Source organism: Balaenoptera acutorostrata, chromosome 2 (assembly GCF_949987535.1).
Source record: "Balaenoptera acutorostrata chromosome 2, mBalAcu1.1, whole genome shotgun sequence".
Taxonomy (NCBI): Eukaryota; Metazoa; Chordata; class Mammalia; order Artiodactyla; family Balaenopteridae; genus Balaenoptera; species Balaenoptera acutorostrata.
In genome coordinates, this window is record NC_080065.1 from 105,117,421 (window position 1) to 105,131,656 (window position 14,236).

A 14,236-nucleotide genomic window follows, 5' to 3' on the forward strand; every position below is an offset into this window, starting at 1 on the left:
TCATACAGAGTGAAGTAAGTCAGAAAGAGAAAAACAAATACAGTATGCTAACACATATATATGGAATCTAAGGAAAAAAAAAAAAAAGGCCATGAAGAAGCTAGTGGCAAGACAGGAATAAAGACACAGACCTACTAGAGAATGGACTTGAGGATATGGGGAGCGGGTGGGTGAGATGTGACAGGGTGCGGGAGTGTCATGGATATATATACACTACCAAATGTAAAATAGATAGCTAGTGGGAAGCAGCCGCATAGCACAGGGAGATCAGCTCGGTGCTTTGTGACCACCTAGAGGGGTGGGATGGGGAGGGTGGGAGGGAGGGAGATGCAAGAGGGAAGAGATATGGGAACATATTGTATATGTATAACTGATTTACTTGGTTATAAAGCAGAAGCTAACACACCATTGTAAGGCAATTATACTTCAATAAAGATGTTAAAAAAAAAAAAACCAAAAACACGCATGCACCCCAATGTTCATTGCAGCACTATTTACAGTAGCCAGGTCATGGAAGCAACCCAGATGCCCATCGACGGACGAATGCATAAAGAAGATGTGGTACATATATACAATGGAATATTACTCACCCATAAAAAGGAACGAAATTGAGTCATTTGTTGAGACGTGGAGGGATCTAGAGACTGTCATACAGAGTGAAGTAAGTCAGAAAGAGAAAAACAAATATCGTATATTAACGCATGTATGTGGAACCTAGAAAAATGGTACAGATGAGCCGGTTTGCAGGGCAGAAGTTGAGACACAGATGTAGAGGACAGACATATGGACACCAAGGGGGGAAAACTGTGGTGGGGTGGGGATGGTGGTGTGCTGAATTGGGCGATTGGGATTGACATGTATACACTGATTTGTATAAAATTGATGACTAATAAGAACCTGCAGTATAAAAAAACAAACAAAACAACTAATACTAAACTTTCATTGGGTTAACTGTATGGAAGTATGTTAATATAAATGTTTCAGACATTACGTGAAATTTCTAAAAATCTTGTATGTTCTGGTATAATGTCATAATTCATAATTCTAGTTATTACTTTAAAACTTATATCTCAGAAAAAACTAAATTTCCTTATCAATTGCACTATTATGAAGTTTCATCAAATCTTTAACCATGGTCCTTTTGAAGTCTTTTGTCAGTTACAGACACTTCTGGGTGTACTCTGATGCTTTTGCAAATATGTTCCTATAAAAGGGTTTCATCTCCAAGGAATTCATAGAAAAGACTCTGACAAGTACAGGTTTCTGATAACTGACTGTACTGCTGAACTGAATGAATAAGCATTTTCAGAACTCTAATGAAAAACTGATGAACTCATAAAAGTGTTAACAAAAGATCAAGATGAAAAAGAAAATTAATTACATGGGACTGAGTGAACTGATGAGGATGATTATAATTTTAGTGATTTTCTGCTTCAAATTAAAAAAAAAATCCCCACAAGGACTCAGAGGCAAAGAATATAGAAATCAATTTTCACTGCAAAGTAAAGGAGCTGTTACAGTGGAGGATTACTGGACTGAATGTCAATATTATGACATAGTATGAGTGTGTTTCGTGTTTGGTAATTGCAATCATTGTTGCTTTTGTTGTGGTCATCCATTTACAATGCTTGGTGTCAGTCTATTTATCTCTTGTCAAAATAAAATACAGTGTGCCTGTGTGAAAAAAAAAAAAAAAAGAAAGGCGAACTCATAGAAACCGAGAGTAGAAAAGTGGTTGCCAGTGGCTGGTGGTGGGGGAAATAGGGAGAGGTTGGTAAAAGTAAAAGGGTATAAATTTTCAGCTATGAGATGAATAAGGCCTGAGGATCTGATGTAAAACGTGGTGACTCTAGTTAATAGCACTGTATAGTGTAATTGAAATTTGCTGAGAGTAGAGCTTAAATGTTCTCCCACACACAGAAAAGGTAAATATGTGAGGTGATGGATATGGTAATTAACTCACTGGGGGAATCATTCCACAATGTATATGTATATCAAATCAGCACGTATGCTTTAAGTATCTTACGATTTTATTTGTCAACTAGACCTCCTTAAGGCTGAGGTGGAAAAAAAGAACAGACACACGGGAGGAAGCCACAGGTGAGTGGGGGAGGAGCCTTCCAGGCAGAGTCCAAAGGTGCTCTAGGTAGAGGCCTAGAGGGTTTTGAGATAAGACGTGAGAGATAACGAAGGCATCAGCCATGCAAAGAGCCAGGGCAGAGGGCCCTGGGCAGAGGGAACAGCGTGAGGTGTGTTCAAGGAACAGAGAGGGTCCAACCAGGAGAGCAGCGTGGGCAGCTCTTGGTGGGGATCCTCCTCTGCCCTCTCCCCTTGGGCGGAAAGACTCGCTCCCTCTCCAGAGTGTCCTCACTGACGGAGCTCCAGCCACATTAAATAACAGTTAGTCTAGTAAGAAAGACAGTAGTTTAATATCCCCAGCAACCGCTCAGTGCCTGGAGCTTAGTAGGTGTCTGTAAGATGAGTGTTTGTTGACTGACTGACTGATGGACTGACTGGTAGACGACAGGCTACTTCTATCTGACTACAGACAGCCTACAAGGAATAATGTCTGGCTCTAGCTTTACTCTCTGCTCTTGATATTTTCCCTTGTGAGAGCCTATTCCCCTGAGGCAGAAAGCAGCCAAGACACCAGCATATTCCTCCCTTTGAGCGTCCTGCCCGTGGCTGGAGGAAAGGCAGCAGGTGTACGCACTCCTGTGTGGAGTTTCTCTCCTGCCCAAGCGGCAGTCATGACCCCACCTCAGTCCTGCCCTTGTTCCAGGGTTTTCTGCCTTTTCCGGTCCTACCAGCCCTCAAACCGCCAGCTCCTGCCCCTTCCCTGCCTCTTACTGGTGACCAGCTTTTACTGCACAGAGGAGGCAGAAGCCACTGGAGGGAAGCCCACAGCCCCCTCCTCTGCGCTCTGCCTCAGTCCCCTCTCCCTCTGGTACCGGAGAGGGACCTCCGGCCCGGGTCCCCATCTCCTCTCTCAGTGCTTAACACACCAGCAACTCTCCCCTCTCCACTGCAACCTTCCACCGCCACACAAACATGGTCTTATTTCTTCTCTTTAAAGGACAACGACCCTCTCCTAGCCCACTTCCCTCCCAGCTGTTGCCCCATTTCTCCTCCCCTTTGCAGCCCCGTCCTCGAAAAGCTGCGTGTAATTCTGTGAGAGAACGAAACCGCCCGCCTCGGCCCGGCACGACGATGACCACTTGCCTGAGGCGTCTCACAACAGGAGGTCCCGACACGGAACACGGTGCTGCCGAGGAAAACTAACCAGCAGGACTCGGGAGGGGCCAGAAGACGGCGGAGACGACCAACCTCGCAGAGCCCTTCGCACTGGAATCCATCTTGGCTGAGAGATGCGCGCGCCACCCGGAAGGACCCTGAGGCCGACTACAGGCCAAGCGAGGTGATGGGCCGGAGGCAACCCGGAAACTAACCCCGTTACCGTGAAGCCCGAGACTGCGAGGCACGTGGCAGAGCAGTCCGCCTGGGTTCCCTAACCCTGCTGCTCTCCGCCCGGGCGCTCCTTCCCAATAAAGCCTCTTGCTGTGTCAGCAATTAAAAAAAAAAAAAAAAAGTCACAAGACCTATATAAATTATTTAGAGTTAAGCATATGTAAAAGTAAATATAACAAACTGAGTATGACCAATTAAACTCTGCCCAACCCAAGGATTAAAAAAAGACTGTTCTTACTTTATGAGAACAGACCCTCTTCTTAAGTAGCAGATCAGAAAGTGAGAGTGAATCAAAGAAACACAGCATTTGAAAAGTCAGCTAGTCCAAGCCTCTTGATCACGCATACAGAAGCTGAAGCCCACATAGGTTGAGTTACTTGGTAAAGGGCCCAATGTCCTGACTCAAGGACTAGCATTTTTCACTAATTCATAAGACACAATCAAACTCAGTACCTTGGAAAGAGATGGGAAAAAATGAAGAAATCAATCATAGAGTTACTCATCTTTAAGTAGAGAAATAGCCATGACAAAATTACAGGTATTGAGGGAAAATTGAAGTGCAGAGTTTAAAATGTCAATAATCCACAGGGAAACGGGAGACTATTTAAAATATTAATATTAAATCCCTATCTAAAAGACATTAAAAGATCTCCAATCAAAATGTTAATTTTAGAATAGATATGGTATGATACAATTTATAAATCAAAAATACTTAGAAGAAACACAATCTGGTTAACAGGTTAAGTCACAAGGCAATTGCAGGAGAAAAAGAGTATCTTTCTCGAAATGTCCATCAATAGGGGAATAATTATATTATGATTTGTCACTAGAAGTAAATAAATAACATTGGCCTAAAAAATGGGATAGACCTACAGCAAAGATTTATACTAAATCTCTATATTAAAGACATCAAAATATCTCCAATCAAAATGTTAATTTTAGAATGGATATGGTATGATATAATTTATAAATAAAAAATCTCTGTAAAGCTATAAATCACATATAAAGCACCTACATATGTAAATTCATGGACCAAAAGTCTTGAAATCAGACAGCTAGTGATCAATAATCTCTACAAAAGGAAATAGTCTTGACAGTGGGGTTGGGGGGTTATGAAGGGAGAATTTTATTGTACTTTTATACATTGTACCCTTTAACATAATTGTTTTTTTAATTAATTTATTGATTTTTGGCTGCTTTGGGTCTTTGTTGCTGCTAGCGGGCATTCTCTAGTTGCAGTGAGCGGGGGCTACTCTTCACTGTGGTGCACGGGCTTCCCATTGCAGTGGCTTCTCTTGTTGCAGAGCACAAGCTCTAGGCATGCAGGCTTCAGTAGTTATGGCACGGGGGCTCAGTAGTTTTGGCATGGGGGTTCTAGAGCGCAGGCTCAGTAGCTGTGGTGCACGGGCTTAGTTGCTCTGCGGCATGTGGGATCTTCCCAGACCAGGGCTCGAACCCATGTCCCCTGCATTTGCAGGCAGATTCTTAACCACTGCGCCACCAGGGAAGCCCAATAATTCAGTTTTTTTATAAAGAGAATATTCCTAATATTATTCCTAATTTTTAAAAATATATAGTTGGATAACACTATGAAAAATTAACGGATATATTTTTTATTATTTCTCTTTGCTCCCTGGATTTTTTTCCCCCATCCAGTCAGCTAGGCACTCTGAGTTCACTGCATTAGGAAGGTAAAGACTCAGCAGAAATGAGGGAGAAAAAAAGAAACTTCTCAGCTTTGGAATGTTAAAAACGGAGGCCACAGTAGAACAGGTGAGAATTCTGTGAAGAAAATATAAATCTCATCTCAAATGTAAAAAGTATTCTCTGCACTAGGAGGCAGGAGAGGGAGGGAGGGAAGGACTGAAGGAGGGAGATCAGTGTGGCCAGGGACATGGAAACTGTGCTTGAGGACGACATGCCCAGGAAGAGAATCAGAATCTGGAGGAGATCCAGCCTGCACGTGAGCATTGCCTCCAGCCAGCACCCCCATCTCAGACCTCGGGCAATTCACAGAGTGAGTGGGAGTAAGTCAGGAGGGCCACGCACATAGTCTGTGTGGCAAGGGTTGTGGCCATTCCCTATTTGTGAGAAGTCCCCAGCAGTTTTCAGGCCTCCTTCTGGAAAATGCTGGTGGACGTCCCTAGTGCTTATGTGAAAGCTTGTTCACGAACCCTGAAAGATACAGATGTAGATGACTGATAGATGGATGCATAGAGAGATAAATGTAATTAAATGAAACATCCAGGAAAGGTTTGGAAAATGCCCTTTATTGCCTATGATATTTAGACTGTCATATGATGTTAGACTGAGTGCTGGGCCCTTCATCCTCCTTCAGACCACTGGCACTCTGTCTGCTACTACTATCCCGAGGGTCCTTTCTTCTCCCTGGAAGGGATAAAACAAATGAGGCAGAACAGGAAGAGACAAGAAGCACTATAAGCTCTGCTGGTCGGGGTTACCCTCCAGCGTTGCCTTAAAGCTCAGAGCCACACACACCACAGTGAGCTTGGCTCCAGATCAACTACCGCACAACGAAGCTTCTGGAACATTTCCATATCTCGGGGGACCTCATTTCCACCTGACTCCCTTTCACATTTCCCTTTGTCCCAGAAGGCTAGGTACACTGGTCAGGGTGAGATCTCAGCTCAGGCCACAGGCTCTCAGACCTCAAACTTCTGGTCCTGCGGGGCCCCCTGTCCTCTCTTCAGACCACCCCTGGCTCTCTCTGCCGAGAAGGAGCTGCTGGCAGTACGTCCTCTTAAGAGCTGAGGTCCATCATGCAGACCCTGAGAAAACTCCTAGTCAAAACGCTCCACATTCTTGTTTAAGTCAACAGAGGTCAATTCCTTTGGAAGTGCTGGGTGTGTCCCAAGTTGATGCAACTGCAGAGCCATTAGATAAACCAGCACATCTCTGCGGCCCCTTCCCTTACACTCCTCGGGGCCCTCGTGACATAGGCTCAGAAGACTGTGCCAGCCTCAAGCCTTACCTCTTCCAACAGAAGGCCACACCGTCTTCTAGGATCTTGTCCCATGAATCTCAGTTGCTGTGTGGAAATCAAAAGAGAGAAAAACACTTCTTCGCTAAAGAGAATTTCCTGTGGAAGCTGAAAAGCTCAGGATCAATTCCCACTTACAGTCATGACTTTATTATTACATGACTGGGCCAGAAGCACGGGAGCCGGTTATCTCCCCTTCAGTTCCCCCTGAGGTGCTAAAGCCCCCAACTCTCCCTTATGGAAGCATGAGTCTGGGGTGGAGAGATGGGACTGGCTCGGAGAAGGTACAGCTCCCTCCGCAGCCCCAGCCCCTGCTCACTTCCTGTCCTTCGGAGAATGTAACACGCAGCCTGGACATTGGCTCCACGGTCTCCTCGGGCTGAGGTCTTCCCCCGTGGGCTGCTCCTCCTCATTCTCCTTTGCTCCTTGCTTCTCCTCCTCCTCTCCTCCTCCTCCGCCTCCTCCTCGGTGGTGCTCTCGGATTCCACATCGCCCATCATCTGGGCCATGGTGAGATGAAAGACATGGCAGCTGAAGCCCTCCTGGACGCCGTACCGCACGTGCTGCCGGAGGATCTCCAAGGTGGGGAACACCCGGCAGCAGGCCATGCACCTGAAGCCGGCCTCCATGGTCACCAGCCAGTCCGGTGTCTTGGCCCTGGGTCTCTCCTGGACTGCAGCTGACCCTGATGGGCTGTATGGCTCTGCCCTTTCCTCACACTCTTTCTCCGCCCCAGTGGGCTCACTGTCAGACAGGCGGTTTCTGGTGGACACAGCAGAGCGGGGAGAACCTACCCGCACATCCTCAGGAAGGGTCACTTCTTCTATCCTCAGCCGCTTTTCTAGCAACCCCAAGGGTTTCTCTGTCTCCCAGGAGACAGCTACACCCTTGATCGTTTTCACCCGCATGTAGTATATTTTCATGCCTCTTTCCTCTTTGTTTGTATACAGAGAGGTCTTACTGAATGAAGGGGATGAGAAGGCGACACACTGTGGTGGGGGAGCGGTCTCCCCTTCTTCCTGAACCCGGGCTAGGGGTGCTCTAGGCCGGGGAGTGTCTCGATGTAATCTCCAGATTCCTGGGAAAGGAAATTAAAAACATAATAACATGCTCGGGCCATGCTGGAAGCTGAGGGAGCAGGTGTGGTAGATGAGAGAGGGACATTTGCATGAGGTAGCTGTGTCATGAGCTTGGTGTCTGTTGGCCGTAGGATGGAGTGGTGTATCTGGTGTCATCTGTGGGCTTTTCATCTGCGTGTGGGGGGATACTGGAGCGGTGGCTATATACAGGGGTGTGGAGTATGGTGGTGAGGGCTGTGGTATGTGAGGGATGTGGGAGGATGCGTGTACTACGAGGAGTGTGAGTTTGGGAATATCGGTGGTGCATTACTTGTGGAATGGGGGTGTAGGAGAGGAGCACTGTGGATCACGTGCTTGGGGTTTACGTGTGCACTGAGAATGGCTGTGCCTGGAGAGCGGATGTATGTGTGAGCTGGGTGGACCTCAGCTGGATGGTCCTGCTCTCAGGCTGGAGGTCTATGATGAAGAACTCTGTCCTTCTCAGGAAGCAAAGGCAAAGGCAAACCCTACATTTTCCTCTGAAGATGCTTAATCTGGTCCCTCTGCCCTCCACCTCAAGCCCAGACCTTTCCGGCCCCTGCTCCTTAACTTCCCCACCATGGTGGTACCAGGATTCACACGCCCCCCGACTCAGCTGAGATCCACGCCCTCGTACAGCTCAGCCATCCTGCTCAGGCTCCTCCACAGAGCCCTCAGCGCCTCTGATGACCCTGGGTTTCCTCTCAGCCTCCCTGGGATCTGTGTGCCTCCTGCCTCCCAGCCAAGCAGCCCCTCACCTGAGGAGCCCCGCGCCCTTACCACCACGGATGAGCTTGCGTGGAGAAGAAGCACAGAAGTATTCAGAGGCAGAGGGGACCTCCCCTGCCCCTGGGCTGCAGCCTTGGGCCACCACAGGAGATCCAAGCTGAGGGGGATCCTCTTGTGACTTCGAGATTCCTGAGGGAGGAATGAAAGGCTCAGGGTGGGTTCCTCAATCCTCTGTCCACAAATATTTACTGACGGTCTGACATGTGTCAGGTGCAGTGAATACACACAGTTGAGAGTGTGGCTCCCAGTGGATACTCCAGTATTTAATTAAAATCAGTACTTATTCTGTCAGTGTCTTGTGGGTAATGTGGGCCTAGGTGGTGACTGTGAGTATGTGTGAAGAGTGAGTGATGTCTATCACTTAAGTCTGTGGTAAGTGTGGGGTTGGCGTGGGGAGCACAGTGCAGATGTGTGTATCTGTATCTGTGGCCTCTGTGTGCATGATTTCTGTTCACAAGTCAGGAATTCTGGGACATGTAACTTTTCCTCATCACACGGTGTGGCTTGTATTTATGGTGTGTGTTCATTCATTCATTCACCAAGGTTCAGTAAGCAGCTACTCCTATGTATCCGGCACTCTTCCATTGTTCTAGTCTCTGGTAAGGCTGCACATTCTAGTAGAGGAAGACAAACACTAAACAACAATACAATCAATATAACACATCAGCTGGCGGTAAGTATATAAGGGTTGCCAGACTTAGCAAACAAAAATACAGGGCACCCGGTTAAATTTCAATTTCAGATAAACCCAGAATAATTTTGTAGTGTAAGTATTCCCATGCAGTATTTGGTCTTACTTATTTTTCGTGTAAGTATGGCCCATACAATATTTGGGACATACTCATACTGAAAAATTACTTGTTGTTTATCTGGAATTCAAATTTAACTGGACAGCCCATATTTTATCTGGCAACCCTGACATGGGTTAGTGAGACTGTGCTTTACTGTGGTTTGTACAAAGCGGGTCTGGCATCACTAAAGAATGTGTTAGAAGTGTGGTGTGTATGACATGTGACTGGTTCTTACAGAGGTATTTAGAGATAGCTGAAGTTAGCTGTGTTTGCGAGAGTTGAGGAGATACATATATATATAGTGTGTGTGTCATATATATATAGTGTGTGTGTCTATATACATATCTCATCTCCAGCGTTTGGTGTTGGAGGAGAGGATTGTGACACAGGTGGGTTGTATGAGAACGTAGTTCAGGAGTGATGCGTGTATATACCTACATGTGCTGTGTGTGGTTTGATAAGGAAGTTATATGTGGGGTGTGTGATATATTTGCTGTATCAGAGTGTACATGGGTGTATGAGTTACTGCCTCATAAAACACCCCTAACAAGAATTCTGTACACACTCTTACATACACCGAGTGTCACCCAGGTCCAGGCAGGGTGACAAGAACTTTACCATGCAGACTTTATATCTGATGAGCACTCTACCCCCATTCATCCCGCTCTTCTCTCCACTACCACACACACACACACACACACTCACACTCACACACACACACACTGGAACATAGAGAAAAATATTCTGAATGGTGAGACAGGGGCAGTCATTGCCTTCCCCAGCCTGTCCCAGCCACTGCCTGAAAATCTGCCTGCTGTCTAGACCTCCACTCCCAGGGCCCATCCTAGTCTCCAGGACCCTAGGCCTGGTAGGAGCTACTGGGCTCTAATCTGGGGCAGAGGCCTCCAGCTGGAAGTCTGGGGTAGGCTCCACTCTGCCCCACTTCCTCACGTGACCACCCCTCTCCCAGGGCAAGCTACTCGCCTACGTTTAAGGCACGCAGGCACCAGGTGGCCCGTGGCTCTCAGAGCTCCCCGCAGGACCCTGAGGACATCTCTCACCCCCGCCCATGCGGGCTCAGTCTCTGGAAAGCCCTTCCCTTCCCTTGATCTCCTTTGAGAAATTCTTCCTGTCGAAGGAATAAAACCTCCTTGCTTTCAATGACACCATCCCTAGACAAACAATCTCCTTTCGAACTGCATTCCACTTCTCAAGATACTTTTCAACAAGGCCTTCAACTCATGGGGCTTCTCTTTCCACTTTGGCAAAAGGGGCCAAGCAGCTCATGGGTCTCTCTCAGCATCCTTGCATCCTTCACACCCCCCACCTCGTGACCCCAGGGGAAGATCAAAGAGAATAAGAGAGAACTCGGGGACTGAGAAAAGCTGCACCTCTAGGTCTGTGCAAGCAGGATGCAGCCTGCTGTGAGTCCGACAAAGCTCCAGGCCCGGCAGCCCCAGGAGAGGGTCCTCAGACCAGCGGAGCTGACCTCCCATCTCCCAGGGGCACCTGGCCGTTCTGTGCCGTCTCACACCACAGGGACCCTCTGCGTGGATACGGCAGCATCAGTGAGACAAGGTCTCTCGCACCCTGCTTCACAGGTGACACGTTCTCAGTACCCCCCTTCCTAGAGAAGGCTCAGTTTGGCAGAAACCCATGTTCCCCCCACAAGTTGCCCCCCACATACCTCCTCCCTTCTCGGCAGTTTCCTGGGACTCTTCACTTTCCAGATGTTTCCTCTTTTGTCGCCGTCTCATCGTACCAACTGGAAGATTCCCTTAGAAGATGCCTCACGTCCAACTCCTCCTCTTCCCTACAGGTTGGCCCTTCTTGGCTTTTGGGAAATCCGTTGAAATGATTCAATACAAATAAAAATAGTCAAGTCTCCTAAATGGCTGAACAACTTGGACCACTTAGTGAACAAGCAGTACTGCTTAGTGCTCACCAGGGCTGTTAAGTTTCAAAGGTTGCCAGGCCTACAGCAGAATTCTCTAACCTCAGTGATGACATCAGAGCATTCTGTGGACCTAGGTTCAACAGTCTCTGCAACAGCACAGACCCCATTTTCAAGAACAACTCCTTTTTCCCAGCAGAACCTTTCCCATGAATTCAACTCTCACATCTTTCAAATGTGGCAGGATACTTTGAGATGTTAATCTGTTCCTGTTCATTTTTTTCCTTTTCTTCCTTTATTTCACGTTTTCCCTTCTGCATTCAAGTGGGTAGCAGACCCTATGTTCACTGGCCAGTGGAAGAGCCCGGCAGGGCATAGCAGAAATAGCATGCTGATCATCTTGGCTTTTATTTCTAAAATCCCAAACTCCATGGAAAAGAGAGGATACTTGAGCAGAAACATAACAGAAGCAGGTTTTTGAAATTAGGTACTGTCTTGTTTCCCTACTGGAGTGTTGAAATGTGCTAATTAAGTCAGAGAGAGATGTCTGTAAATCCCGGAGGAGAAAAGGCCTCTCAAGTGTGGCTGGAGGGGTAAATGGAGCAAAAATTCCAAAAGGAGATGGCTGTAGTGTGCATACAAGCAGAATCATGGCAACCTGTCCCACGCATGGCACAGGAGCCACCAAACCTACAGGAGGCACGGCCCCCGAGCTGATGGGCATCTACACTTACAACTGTGGGCTCCAGTCCACAATGATCATCCTTCCACCCACTCCCTCAAAACCTTGGCCCTGTATGACTTCCAAATAGGGATGGCGGAAATCCAAACAGGACACCAGCAGGATCAAGGCTTCAAATACAAATTACATGGAGTTATAAAAAAATTTTCGTACTATTTCTTGCACACCTCTGCTTGTGGGCTGTAATTTATACCAGTTATAAGTGGCAATGCATCTGGATCCTCCTGATTCCACTCTAGAATTAGAGACACCTCATTTTGAGGTAGTGGCCAGGATGATCCAGTGGGAAGATTGGTGCACGGGATGAGGTAGCCTCCCAGAAGTCACTGCTTTCATTAGAAATACCACATGGACTGAGGCGGGTCCCAATTTGAAAAGGCACTGCAGAATGACTTAAAGTTTCAGGCACCGAGAGAGTGAAGAGAGGACAACTTCAGCCTTGTGAGGGTTTGCTGATGAGATTCAATCTTCCTGCTTCTTGGAAAATCTCTAGAAAAGAAGGGACAAGGAGGATTTTTTTTCTTAATTTTTTTGTGGTAGAAATTTTCAAACATACACAAAGTAAAGAGAATGATATAAAAGGAATGCAGCACCATTTACCCATCACCCAGTTTCAACAATTATCAAAAGTCTGCCATTCTTCTTCTGCTACACACACACACACACACAAACACACTCACTCACTTGCACACTTTCATTTCTTTGTGTATTTATTTTGGTTTAGGAGTTTGGGGAGGGTGGGGGAAGTGCTGTTTTTTATTGTAAATCTCAGACATTATGTCATTTCTCCTTACATGCCACAGTATTTACCTCCAACAGATAAAAACTTGTTTCTAACATAACATCATTCTCTCGCCCAACAAATTTAATCATCATTTCTTTTACCACAATAACTAAGCCATACTCAATTGCCTCCAAATGTGTTTAAATGTCTTTTTTATACATGATCTATTGAAATCAAGATCTAAAGAAGGTCCACGCCTTGCAATATGTCCATGTGTCTTTTAGTCTACAACAGTTCTCCCTCCCTTTGATTTGGCACCGATTTATTGAAGAAACTAAGTAATTTATCCTGTAGAATTTTCCACAGGAGTCTGTTGATTGTATTCCTGTGATGTCATTTAAGATGTTCCCTATTACCTCGATTTCCTTATAAACAGGTAGTTATAGCTAGAGAATTAATTAGATTTAGATTCGATTTCATGTTACTACAAGATTATTTTATAAGTGATGCTGTGTACCTTCCTATTGCTTTGCAACAGTAAGTACAAAAAGTTGTCCGGTTTTTAATGAAGTTAAGATTGATCAGTGAGCTCAGGTACTGTCAGCTTGGTCCCTCCATCCATAATGATGAGGAACCACAATGCTCCTCACCAACCATTCAACAAAGAGTATTAACAACCGGTGATAATCACCACTTCCTTAGGAGCTGAACTTTCATTAGAAGTTCTAATGCCGTCATTCCAAGGAGGATGATTCTTAAGGCATCTTTCTTAGACCCTGAATTTCTGAAAGAAATGAACCTCTCCTCAGAAAAGGAAAGATGATTCCAAACGTACCAGCTCAGGTTCTCCAACCTAGAGCCAATGGGTTCATCACAGCAAGCCCCAGCTAGGTTGGGACATACTTTTGTCATTCCTTCATTTCTCTGTCCATTCTTCATTATAGAAACCGTTATTTAGCCCCTACTATGTGCCAGGCTCTCTAGATTCTGTACTTGAACATTTAAGAACAAAAAAGATGCAAAGAGTTTCTCTCAAGGAGCTTAATTCTAGAGGAGAAGATAGACCATTTTTTTTAAATAAGTAAAATACCTAGTAGGTTAGATATTTGCAAGTACCATGATGAAAAAGAAAACAAGCAACTGGATATGGGACTATAGGAAATAGGGCAATTTCTATGCTGAATGGGAGATCATGGAAGGCTTCACTAAAAGGGCCTCATCTCAGTAGTACCTGAGGGCAATAAGGGAGCTTAGAGCCAAGGTTACATTTTTCAGGCAAAAAGAGACTGGAGTCTGGGTCAGGGGTTGCCTGGCCTGTTTGAATACCAGGAAGAAAGCCAGTGTGGCTGAGGGAGGGAGAGAGTGGTAAGAGGGGAAGTCAGAGGGATAATGAGGAACCAAATTATATAGGGTTTTAGAGGCTACTGCTCAAACTTTGGCTTTTACTCTGAGTGACATGGGAAGCTTGGAGAGTTTTAAATGAGAAATTACATGTTAAAAGATCACTCTAATTGCTTTGTTAAGAACAGACTTTTGGGAGGCAAGGTCAGAATCAGAGAGAACAGTGGGCCTATTGCAATAAACCAGGAAAGAGATGAACCATAAAAGGAAAAAATAGGTAAACTAGACATTATCAAAACTAAAATCATTTGCTACGTGAAAGATTCTTTTAAGAGTATAAGAAGTCGGGCTTCCCTGGTGGCGCAGTGGTTGAGAATCTGCCTGCTAAT

The 14,236-nt window shown here is 45.9% G+C and overlaps 1 pseudogene; it reads right to left on the reverse strand.

Moving 5' to 3' along the window:
* Nucleotides 1–6,763: 6,763 nt before the first annotated feature.
* Nucleotides 6,764–11,779, reverse strand: LOC130707426 (protein FAM170A-like; annotated as a pseudogene).
* Between the last annotated feature and the right edge of the window lie 2,457 nt (nt 11,780–14,236).